This window comes from Aedes aegypti, chromosome 2 (assembly GCF_002204515.2).
Source record: "Aedes aegypti strain LVP_AGWG chromosome 2, AaegL5.0 Primary Assembly, whole genome shotgun sequence".
NCBI classification, from domain to species: domain Eukaryota; kingdom Metazoa; phylum Arthropoda; class Insecta; order Diptera; family Culicidae; genus Aedes; species Aedes aegypti.
In genome coordinates, this window is record NC_035108.1 from 247,093,974 (window position 1) to 247,105,561 (window position 11,588).

Consider the following 11,588-nt stretch of genomic DNA (forward strand, 5'->3'; position numbering starts at 1 on the left):
AGCAGGCGACAAATCGGCTTGCTCTGACCGGACGTGCTTTTCAGGCACAGACATCGATAGCGAAGGACGCCCCCGTTTGTCTTGCTTCGCTCAAATCAAACTGTCGAGCGAGCGAGAGAAGATGCCGTCCGAAGCTAAAGCCATCACCGTTGCCGCCGCCTAGAAGAAGAGGAAGCAGTCCACAGGAGAAATTGCGGTCGAACTGTGAACACGGTCGGGCGAGTCATTCTCGCTTTGTGGTTCACCGCTTGTTTGCGTTCACCCAGCCATCGTCATCGCCGCCGCAAATTTCATCGTCCGAGAAGCTGTTGACCCGCGCTTCAAAATTTCGACTCGTGATGAAATCATCATTGGTGGTCAAGAAGCAATCCCGTTAGGAGCAAATACCAGAAGCCCCCTGAGTTTTGCTGGTCCGAGCAGTGTTAGTTATCCGTAACAACATCGAAACTAACAAAGCCATCAGTTCTTTTCAGAGCCATCAAATTTGTGGAAAAGAGTTAAAAGAGAAATATTTCCGATTTTATTTATAACTTCTGATATTCCTAAATCAATTTCACGGTCTCATACAAAATTTCATTTGTCACGAATAATTTATGACTCAACCATTTGAGATTGTACTCGCGGACGCTGCTGCAGTGCCGTCGGGATGAGTGCTCAACATTTCACAACGATTGCAAAATAGAGTGGCTTTTCCAACAGCGCCTTTTATGTTCCATATTTTATGGGAACACTTTGATTAGGAAAATTATCCCATGTGACAAAATTGCGACATATTTAGAATGCTTTTGATAAGACATTCTCATTGAACAATTGTAATAATTTTGGCACCCATGGATCAGAAATTTACCGTCATAATAAAGAAAACTATTAATTATCAATAGCTCGTATTGAATATTTAGGGAATGCCAATCATTCCAACAATTCATGTTCGACCAATTTCTCACGTATTAGTATTCGCCGCAATTTTCAAGTAATTCCAAGCCCAACACATTATTGGCACATACCCATTTCCCAGATTGGTCGATCAGAAAGCGAAGAGCACAAAAGGGAGGAGCATCATCTGCTATTCCAAGGTTATAAAACATGCTGCCTTCGTTGGATTCAGTTTCATTCCATTTCCGCTTTCGAGCTGGTAAGAGCTCCTCCGAACTTGCTTAGCGAGAAGTACCTCGCTGCTAGAAGCCTGCTGAGCTGTTAATCCAGAATCTGGTTTGTGAAATCGCTCAAGATTTCAAAATTGAGCTACGTTTCCAGATTTCAACTAAATCCCTGTGATCCGCTACCCTGTTGCTGTTGTGCACCCATGAAATATTTAGCTGGTTTGTCGAATAAACAGAGAACTTATTCACATCTTCTTCTTCTTGGCATAACGTCCTCACTGGGACAGAGCCTGCTTCTCTGCTTAGTGTTCTTATGACACTTCCACAGTTATTAACTGAGAGCTTTCTTTGCCAAAGTTTCCATTTTTGCATTCGTATATCGTGTGACAGGCACGATTATACTCTATGCCAAGGGAAGTCAAGAAAATTTCCATCAAGAAAAGATCCTGGACCGACCGGAATCGAACCAAGACACCTTCAGCATGGCTTTGCTTTGTAGCCGCGGACACTAACCACTCGGCTAAGGAAGGCCCCAACTTATTCGCATGCATTTGAAACTTTTTCGATTTTCCATACAAAATGACCAACTTTGGTAAGTTAGATCTCAGTTATTTATGGAAATATTTTCGAATGAAACTTTCACAGAACATCAGATGTAACTTGAATTTTAACATATATTTTTGAATAATTTTTCCAATCACAAGTTTATAAGTAATAACGGTTTGACTAAACTGTAATTTTCGACGAAAAATTCAAAACTTTTTATCTTAAGATAGCCTTACACGAAAACTGTCTTCAGCAAACTTATTCATCTCGTCAAAATCTACAACTTTGCTGAAGATACCATGAAGCTATTCCTTCAATATGTTTAGTTATGTCAATCATAAAAAATCGTCAAACCGTAACTGCTTTTCAACGTGTGATTGTAAAAATCACTCAAAAACATATGTTAAAATTTAAGTTATGTCTGATATTTTATGAAAATTTCATTCAAATCGGTCCATAAATAACTGAGATATAGTTTATCAAAGTCGGTCAATTTGCATGAAAAATCAAAAAAGTTGCAGTTTTTTTTTTCTCAGCGAAGAATTACACCATCAACGAAAATAGCGCGAAAGCAATAACCATTCGCGTGCGAGTAGCGAACGGAGTGACGAAACAACCAAGCGAGAACCCCACCACTCGCCATCGGTGAATGGAGCTCGAGCAAATAAAACCACTGGTTGTTCTGCTCCCAGCTCATTCACAAATCGAACGGCATAACGAACGGATCAAGCAGCGGAGCAGCAAAGAAGAGCGCGTGAAAGCCACAGCAGTGTGCGAGTAGCGAACGGAACCAGAGAGCAACGAAGCGAAAGCAACAACTGAAAATCATTCAGTGGACGGATTAGTAGTCAGCGCCAACCGGCGACCTGTTGGAAAGTAACGCCAGCGAAATATACACCATCTGCCTCTCCTTACCATTCATATTCTTGTACATGATGAATTCAATGAAATGGTTTGGTTTGGCGATGGAGCAAAGAGTTATTAAGGATGATTTTACTTAACAAAGAGTTGTTGATAAATATTCCAATCAATAAGAGTTGTTTTGAAAAAGTTCACTTTTATCAGAATTTTCCTCGGAAAATTTCTGCTTTACCAAAGAGTTGTTAATGAAATTCCTGCAGCAAAGGGTCGAGTTTCTCCCCACGAATATTTCCAGCCAGGACCAGTCATGGAGGACAATCCATCCAGAGCATCACGGCCCCCGCTTCCAAAATTCTCGAGTACGGAAATTGGAAAACGTATTAAAATTGCGACATTAAAATCAATAAATTGTTTCTTGACCAATTGTAATGAGCAACTATTGATCTGAATTGATTTTTCTACATGTTGTCTATTGCGTTAATCTGAGAAATAGGCTATATGAAATTGATGTCTTGGCAAGGGACGTACAAGATGAGCATTATGCTGTTATTGCATCCCGACGGCACTGCAGCAGCGTCCTCGGAAACATCCTCAAATTATCGTATTGTCGATTATTCGTGATAAATCAGATATTGTATGATGCTACGAGATGAATTAAGAGATTATAGCAAGTTTGTGGTAAGCACATTAAGAAATATTACTAGCTATACTGTGTTTACCACGAGAAGTTCTTACTAGCTCGAAAGTGTAAAGGAAATAAACCGAATCCTGTTGTTGTTACAGAGGGATTTTAATCCGAAGGACATTCGTCCCTTAAATGAACCGAATCTGTCGAAGATAGCATATTTTACATAATTTGAATTGCAGACGATGCTCCTCCCTTTCGTATTCTTCGCCTTCTTCTGATTGACCAATCTAGGATAAGGTACATGAAGTTGATGTCTTGGTTAGGGATTTACATATCTTGGAAAATTCACATGCGCTTTCGTATGAACAGTAAAAATATCAACATTATTTTAATAGCTTACAATAAATTAAAATCACGCATGATATTCAATAGTTTTCTTTATTATGACGGTAAATTTATGATCCATGGGTGCCAAAATTATTACAATTGTTCAATGAAAATGTCTATTCAAATGCATTCTTAAAATGTCGCAATTTTGTTACATGTGATAATTTTGCTAATCAAAGTGTTCCCACAAAATATGGAACATCAAAGACGCTGTTGGAAATGCCACTCTATTTTACAATTGTTGTGGAATGTTGAGCACTCACCCCGACGGCACTGCAGCAGCGTCCGCGATTACAGTCTCAAAATGGTTGAGTCATAAATTATTCATGACAAATGAAATTTTGTATGAAGCTGTGAAATTGATTTAGGAATATTAGAAGTCATATATAAAGTCGGAAATATTTCTCTTTTAACTCTTTTCCACTAATTTGATGGCCCTGAAAAGGGCCGATGGCTTTGTTAGCTTTGATGTTCTTACAGATAAATAACACTGCGGGATGTTATCAGTTGATTGTCATGGTCAAACGGGGAATCCTCAACTCAAATGTATAAATTTGAGCAAGTTATTTGCTTATACGACGAACCGAAAGATTCGTGGCGTGGATGACGCACAACAGTAACAGGTAGTATCACCGGGCTTAAGTCGAAATCTGATGATGGCAGCGATGACGATGGCTGGGTGAACGCAAACAAGCGGTGACGCACAAAGCGAGAATGACTTGCCCGCCCGACCGTGTTCACAGTTCGACCGCAAATTTTCCTGAGGACTGCTTCCTCTTCTTCTTATTCTTCTTCTTCTTCTTCTTCTTGGCGGCGGCAGCGGTGATGATTTTGGCTTCGGACGGCATCTTCTCTCGCTCGCTCGACAGTTTGATTTGAGCGAAGCAAGACAAACGGAGAGGTCCTTCGCTATTGATGTCTGTGCCTGAGAAGCACGCCCGGTCAGAGCAAGACGATATGTCGCCTGCTGAGATGCGATCCAAGCGGAAAATGGAAAGCAAATGACGTCAAAATTTCTCTAGCACCCCTATTTATAAATTTATTTATAAATTTGCTTGAAATCAACGTTCTCTTTTAAAACAGTTATTAAACTATTTGGACAGGTATGTGGGATTCAGTAAGTAAACGACATGACCCTTTGATGTCTTGTCTTTCAATTGAGGTGCCATTCAAGGAATTTCGTTGAACCAGAAAACAGTTATAAGAGTTCAAAATATTTCATGCCAACGTAAGGCTCTTGGTTTTGAAACTCCAATTTTACTCCTGTATAGAGAATTTTTATTTTACTTTCAAACTGTGCGGCATAATCAAATGCAAAAGCATTCAGTTCCCGATGGTTAGTGCCTGTGCTTTTACTGTTCATACAGTGCTGTTCAGAATAATAGCAGCGCATGTCGATTTCCATACAAAATGCTCAACTTTGACATGCAGTAGTTTTGTTCCCTTTCAAGCAATCGAGCTGAAATTTTCTCCACAGAACTACAAATATGATCAATTTTGTAAACACAAAATTTCAGTTTTTTCTGAGTCCCTGCCGAAAAGTGAGACACTAGGTGAAATTTTTCGATAAAATAGCAGTTTTTCATTTTAAAATTTTTCTTCCAGAAATATTTTAAACATTTTCGGTTTAGGTGTAGGTTTGATAAGTAGGAGGAGATTGTTCCAATGGTAAGTGATATACAATTTTAAACTATAATGTCAAGCCGAAATTCAAATTTTTAAAACTGCTATTTTTTCGAACATTTTCACCTAGTATCTCACTTTCCGGCAGGGGCTTAGAAAATTTTGAAATTGTGTGTTTACAAAATTGGGCATATTTGTAGTTCTGTGGAGAAAATTTCAACTCGATTGCTTGAAATGGAACAAAACTACAGCATGTCAAAGTTGAGCATTTTGTATGAAAATCGACATGCGCTGCTATTATTCAGAACAGCACTGTAAGTCGCAAGGTGGAACTTTCCCCGAGGTCGTGTACGACTATGACAAAAGCCAGGATCAGCAATCGGTATATGTTGGTTTGTCGCGGGTTACTTCACTGCAAGGGCTATTTTTGACAAACTCTTCCATTTTTTTGACGTTGGATAACGTCTTACGGCTACATACTGGGGTACAATTTCGAAAAACGAAAAATCGCTCGCGTCACGAAAAGTGGTTAGATTTTGACTGTTAATAACTTACTAACGCCCGGATAGATTTTCAAGATTCTTGCACCAATCGATTGGAAATCTTTCGAATCTACTCCAACAATGAAAACTATTGATTATCATGACTAAACTATTGAAAAATTGGGAAATATCGAAGCATGTCTTATTTTTCATAGAAAAGCACATTTTTCTTGTGTATTCCTGACACAGACATCATTGCGCGATATCTTAGCCACTTTCGTCATTCAAAGGGAAACGCCCCTTTCGGTCTTCTTCTTACTTCTCTTTATTATCTCGTGTTCAGTCGAAGCCAACCAAACTCGACTTCACGCGCGCATCAATCAATCGTTGACCAGCAACCGGAGAAGGACTCATATCGGAATAAAATTTACACGTTCGTCGCTGCTGCTGCTGTTTATTCCCAAGTTAAAAGCTGCGGGTTCCGTGTAATCGCTCATCATGGCCCTTGGCATCCAGCTAGCCCATCGAACTCGTGGAGAATGCGTCCAGAAACCTTGATAATTACCGTCGGAGGAGTGAGCAAACCATCGAATACAAGGATGGACAAGAAAGCACAAAATTACCGACCGCATTTTAATTTAATCGTTTTCGGTGATCTTTTGGTGTGTTTCTGTCTAACAATGGAATGAAAACCCAGTTTGATCGACGGTGACTACCACCAACCGTCCTTTTCAGGACGACAATTTCATTTTAAAAGAGTTGTGAGAATTTTCCACCGTGAAGAGCGACATTACTGATGATTGGTTGTGTTTGATTCAGATTTTGGTCAGTCATTTGCACGCAACCATAAATGGGAAATAAATTTCCCATTGTGCGCGCGCGGGGCGATCCTCGACAGTGTGTGCATGAGTCGGATAAATTGCGAACGGCACTTGAATGAAGAATCCCTCCCGGTTTGTTTCGCATTTAGAGATGATCGCATAATGCCGTTGTCGCCGTCGCTACCTAAATGATACTAGAGCGATCAGTATCAACTCGTCGAACACAGAGCTAAAACTAATAAGCAACAGCTTTGTTGACGTTTCGATTTGGTAAGACATTGTCGATCGAATGGAAATACGCACACAGAAAAGACTGCGAAAATGCTACCGCCGCCCGACCAGAACGACGGGAACCTATGTTAAACTTTGTTTGCCATTTATCTCCGTTGAAAACTAATCATCCGAAACATTAATTGATAACTAAATAAATTATTTAATCAATTGTGGCCCTGAAAAGGGCAGTTGTTTGAAATTGTGCTTCAATGCAATTTCAGCACGTTCGCTACGGATACGACGAGTATCGAAAGGCTTCGGAACCCACTTAAGCAATCAATCTTAGTGGATCATGCGTGGACCTTCAAGCGGAATATTTGTTTGTTGAGCAAAAGTTATCGCTCATGCTTCTTCTTCCATCGACCGGTTGAAGAGTTAATCGAACCAACCCAATAATAACACAAAATGTTCATAATAGGTCAACAATGGCATGCAACAAATAGTGTGAAAATTGATTAGAAGAGCACTTATTTTCGACCTACAAGAATTCTGTGCCAATTTTCGGATTTTCATACAAAGTAGGCCAAAACCGTATCGAAAATCGGTCGAAAGTTAGTGTTGGGTCGAAAATTGGTGCTGTTCTCTCAGAAATCTTTCATAAGTTCGTGACGGTCTCAAGCCAGGAAATAGAAGATGCTAATGTTATCCAACGTCACTTTGGCGGTCGTATCTCGGAAACAACCTCTTACTTTTTAAGTTCCATCACGCCAAAGGCAGCAATTCTCCCAAGAGGGTTGACTTGAGGAATGAGCTGCAGCGCTTAGGCAATCATCGATTAGTGACGCTTTGAGACGAACTGCGTGAAATACTGGATCATAGCGGCCAAGCCTGCATATTGATGAGTATCAATGTACAGAGCCTAAATGCTCATGCAATGGATATTGCTACAGACCAAAGCACTGGACCGATTCAATCGATTATCACGATCGAAGCACCCGAGCTATCAAACATCTAATCTACTGGAGGAGTATGGCGAACTACAGCTGGAGCCAGAAACCGATCACCCAACCAAGCAACACAAGGAAGCAACGACCAAACAAACAAATTCAATCATCTGGCATTATTCCTGGAACACCAAACACTGGTTCTCGGAACCACAGAATGACAAATGGTTCTTTTCAGGACTACCAAAATGAGTCCAAAAAGAGTTAACTTCTGAAAACTTCATCCGATCAATAACAACACAAAACTAGTACACTTTCAAATTCATACACTTGACAAATCAAATTATTAATCATCGTAGTTCTACGTCAACCCCGCGGTAATGTAATAGACATTACCCACCCCAAATTTTTTTTTTCTTGCAGCATATCACTTCCCATTTTTTTACCACCCAGCATTGGGTACTTGTTCCAGCCGCATTCAAATTAATAGTCATTCCTTTCAAACTAGGTACTGTATGGGGTTGAGATAGTCGTAGATCAAGTGCTTCTTCCTCTTCCGGTCTCAAGGCCGTTGGAAAGCTGTCGAAGATTTTTCTAGTTAAAGCTCAAAATATAATTCTTATAAATTTAAAAGTGCTGAAAATATCAAAATCGAGAGATTTGGTTATCCAGAATCTCAAAGATTTGCTGCCCTAAAATCTATAATGTTCTGGATTTCCAGTCCAGTCCAGGCATTTGTACGCCTGTCTTCAGAAGGAAAGTATAGCCGTTGATCCCCGGATCATAAAGACCTAAACGCAATGCTATAGCGGAACGACAATGGAGGCGAAACCAGTTTGGCCAGAATGGATCACACCATCTCGACTGAGCTGTCAACGAATGGAAGTGAACCAACACCGAGTCGACGACCACGTTATAGCTCATGCTAACGAACCAGTTACCGTTGCCGTTCCGCTGTCATTAGTTTGGGCCTTTATGTTTGATGGGATCGAAATATATTGTCTCAAATGTATGGAATTCTGTCTAGGCTTCCGTGTTTAGGCATCAGAAGTAAACGGCCGAATGCCGAATGATGTCAGGCCAGAAAAAAAGAAAATGGTTCAATTGGAGGTACACTAGGCGAACCGAACTAGGCTTTCTGCACTTGTGGGACATGGAGTGGTGTATATTTTGGGGTCTCTGTTGTGCGGTAACTACCCCAAACCTTAAAAGTCAACAGCATGGAAGTATAATGAGTGGTTAGGCATTTATTGGAAGTCCAGATACTCTCCAGATACCAGATCCAGATCTAGATACGGCTCCAGATACCACAAAGAATTGGAAAAGGCCCCTAGTCCTATTAATTCAGCATAAATCGCTTCCAAAGGCTTTACATTAAAATTGAATAATCAACATTATTTATTATTTAATGAATATGTATATGTACTTCTTCCAAGAATCTATTAGAAATACCAACTTGAATGAAGGTGTTCGATTATTATTCAATTTAGAGGATTGGGATTTGTTACTCGAGTTGTTCATCCTTTTTGCGTCCACTGAAAACACCCAGATGATAGTCATCCATAACGTTGATGAAGTTTTCCCGAAACATACTGGTCCCGCCGTTCGTCAGGATATTCTTCATACCGTTCAGATTGTTAACTACTGAGCCACCCGTCAGGAGCAAACGGAGAATGCGAGCATGCATGCACTTCTTTTCGCCGCCAGAGTTGATAAATTCTTGAACTGATTATATCATAACTCCAAGATTGCGTGGTGTAGTAGTATATTAATCATGGAGTTCATTATTGTTTAACTGTTTCCCGAGTGCACCTAAATCTGAAAAAAGCGATAGATTTCATAGTCACAAACCAAACCAGTAATTTCATCAAACTTACCTCATCTGGAAGACAGCAGGTGGGGCGATTAGGTTACAAAACAAAGGCCTCAGCTCGTAATGAATACGCATCGTAATAGTTTATCACAGACTATTTCCTCAGAACATGTCGAATAATGGCGTTTTCGGTTTTAAACCTGGGGTCAGAGCTGACCCGACTCGCAATAAACGAACGAAAACGGATCCAGGTTCGAGTCAAGTCAACTGTGGCATTCTTACATTCGACATGTCAGCCACACAGTTTCATCAAATTTAACTTCTTATAATGCAAAAAGGCAAAAAGAAGTCTCATTAGTAATCCAATGAATGATGCCAAATGCTTTCTTAAACATCTTTTGTTACTAATATGTTTCTACAATAGTTAATTTTGATAATTACAAAAACGTAAACAATCCATTTTTGACAGTTGGACCCCGCTCAGGTTGGATCGCAAAAAATCGGCAGAGCGAACCTTGTTGTGTTTGGGTCGAACCTAGGGCGGATCCGGGTTCGACCCGAGCCAATAAAAAAACGTTTTGACAGCTGTTAGTGCGAACCTAGGGCGAAACTAGTTTCGCCCCAGCAATAAACGAAAACGCCATAAGTTATTAAGGCTGATACTAACATTAATTTTCTTTTATGTCACCCCCCCCTTCAAAAATCCGAAAATTTTGAAAGGGAGAAAAAAAAAGATTCATCATTTTTTGACATCATTTAGGTTTTTTTTTTTCAATTTTTAAAGTAAAAACAAGAAAAATAATGATCCAGAGGACGATTAAAAAAAGTTTAACAACTATCATTATAAATAAAAATTTCGAAAAAATAACCTTTTTTTCATTTTTATTTTTTTGTTCCTTATTTATTTTTATCCCCCCCCCCTCGTTCCTTCCAAGTGGTCTCGGACATAAAAGAAATTTAATATTTGTATCAGCCTAATTAAAAAAATGCAAATACTCACACGATGTGATTTCTACCGCGATTGAAAACACGATGAAACGATTGACATTTCAAAAAGTAAACAACAGCTGATGATAGGGTTATCAGTTAACCGGTTTTACATCCTCACTTCTAGGGTTACTATAGGCAAATATTTTCAAAGCTAAACGATCGCTCCGACATCTGGTTACTAGTAGAAGAACCTTCAAAAAAGAGGTTTGGTTGAGAACGCATCGTGTGCAGCATAGGAAGGAGCACACAATTTACACTTTTTCACGGAATAGTTATTTTGTAGAGGATAAAAGAGCATTGAAAAACATAATAAACTTGTTTTTCAACGAAAATGTACAGATCCGGCCAGTGCTCATGTACTATTTGTGGGATAAAATTGGAAAATTGGTGTTTGGCAACATAGGTTATAAACTTCTGGATTCTTTGTTAGTGGTTAAATTTGTTGTGAAATCACGCGTATCGCAAGAATGAAGGGTTGAAATGATTATGCCAATGGAAAATAGTTCAATAATTAATTGATTATGACCTAATTTTTGGGTTGAAAAATTAAATTTTGGACGTAAACAAACATTTTCAGTGACATTTCTCGCCTTCATCCCCAGCGACCTCTATGATGGTGGCGCATTATATTTGCCTATTTTCGTTCCGCATGTCTCAAAATATTGAAAGATTTCAAATTTTTGAAATTTTGTCAAAAATTCAAGAATGGTATAAAAAGAAAAATTCCAACGGGAGTGTTAGTGAAAAATAATTATCTTTTGAAGAAAAATATAAAAAACGGGTGTTAGATCTGACGGAAATGGTCTATTCAAGGACTCACGTGAATTCTTATTACTAAACAAATTTTCTAGCTTGATTCGGTTTTGCTGCTAGCATAAAGCCCCTTTTTTCTAGTATTTTTCTGGGATTAAACTAAAAGCGAAACAAGGATGGGACTAGAGTTCCGTTGCATGGTCAAATATCAGTAGTACCGATTTGGTTTCTCAGAAATTTAATCGATTATGTTTGCTAAGGGGCGCGCCTTCGCTGAGATGTAAATTTCTATGAAGGGTGTAAATAGCGGGACCTTTTCATCATAGTCGATTTGTATCAATATCTGAGGAATCAAAACAAGAGCTGTACAGAAATCGATGCTTCATTACCTATCAATGGAAATGGAGTAATGCGACTTGCACTATAC

General features: G+C 39.3%; 1 long non-coding RNA gene across 2 annotated transcripts; it reads right to left on the minus strand.

The window, feature by feature from the left end:
• Window positions 1–9,002: 9,002 nt before the first annotated feature.
• On the minus strand, window positions 9,003–10,467 carry LOC5571948. 2 transcript variants are annotated; one of them, XR_002500475.1, is made up of 3 exons: window positions 10,419–10,467; window positions 9,483–10,028; window positions 9,003–9,423 (listed from the first exon to the last, which is right to left on the minus strand). It is a non-coding gene; the product is annotated as an uncharacterized LOC5571948 (long non-coding RNA). The 2 variants fall into 2 exon arrangements; XR_002500474.1 differs by lacking the exon at window positions 10,419–10,467 and having other exon boundaries at window positions 9,483–10,161.
• Between the last annotated feature and the right edge of the window lie 1,121 nt (window positions 10,468–11,588).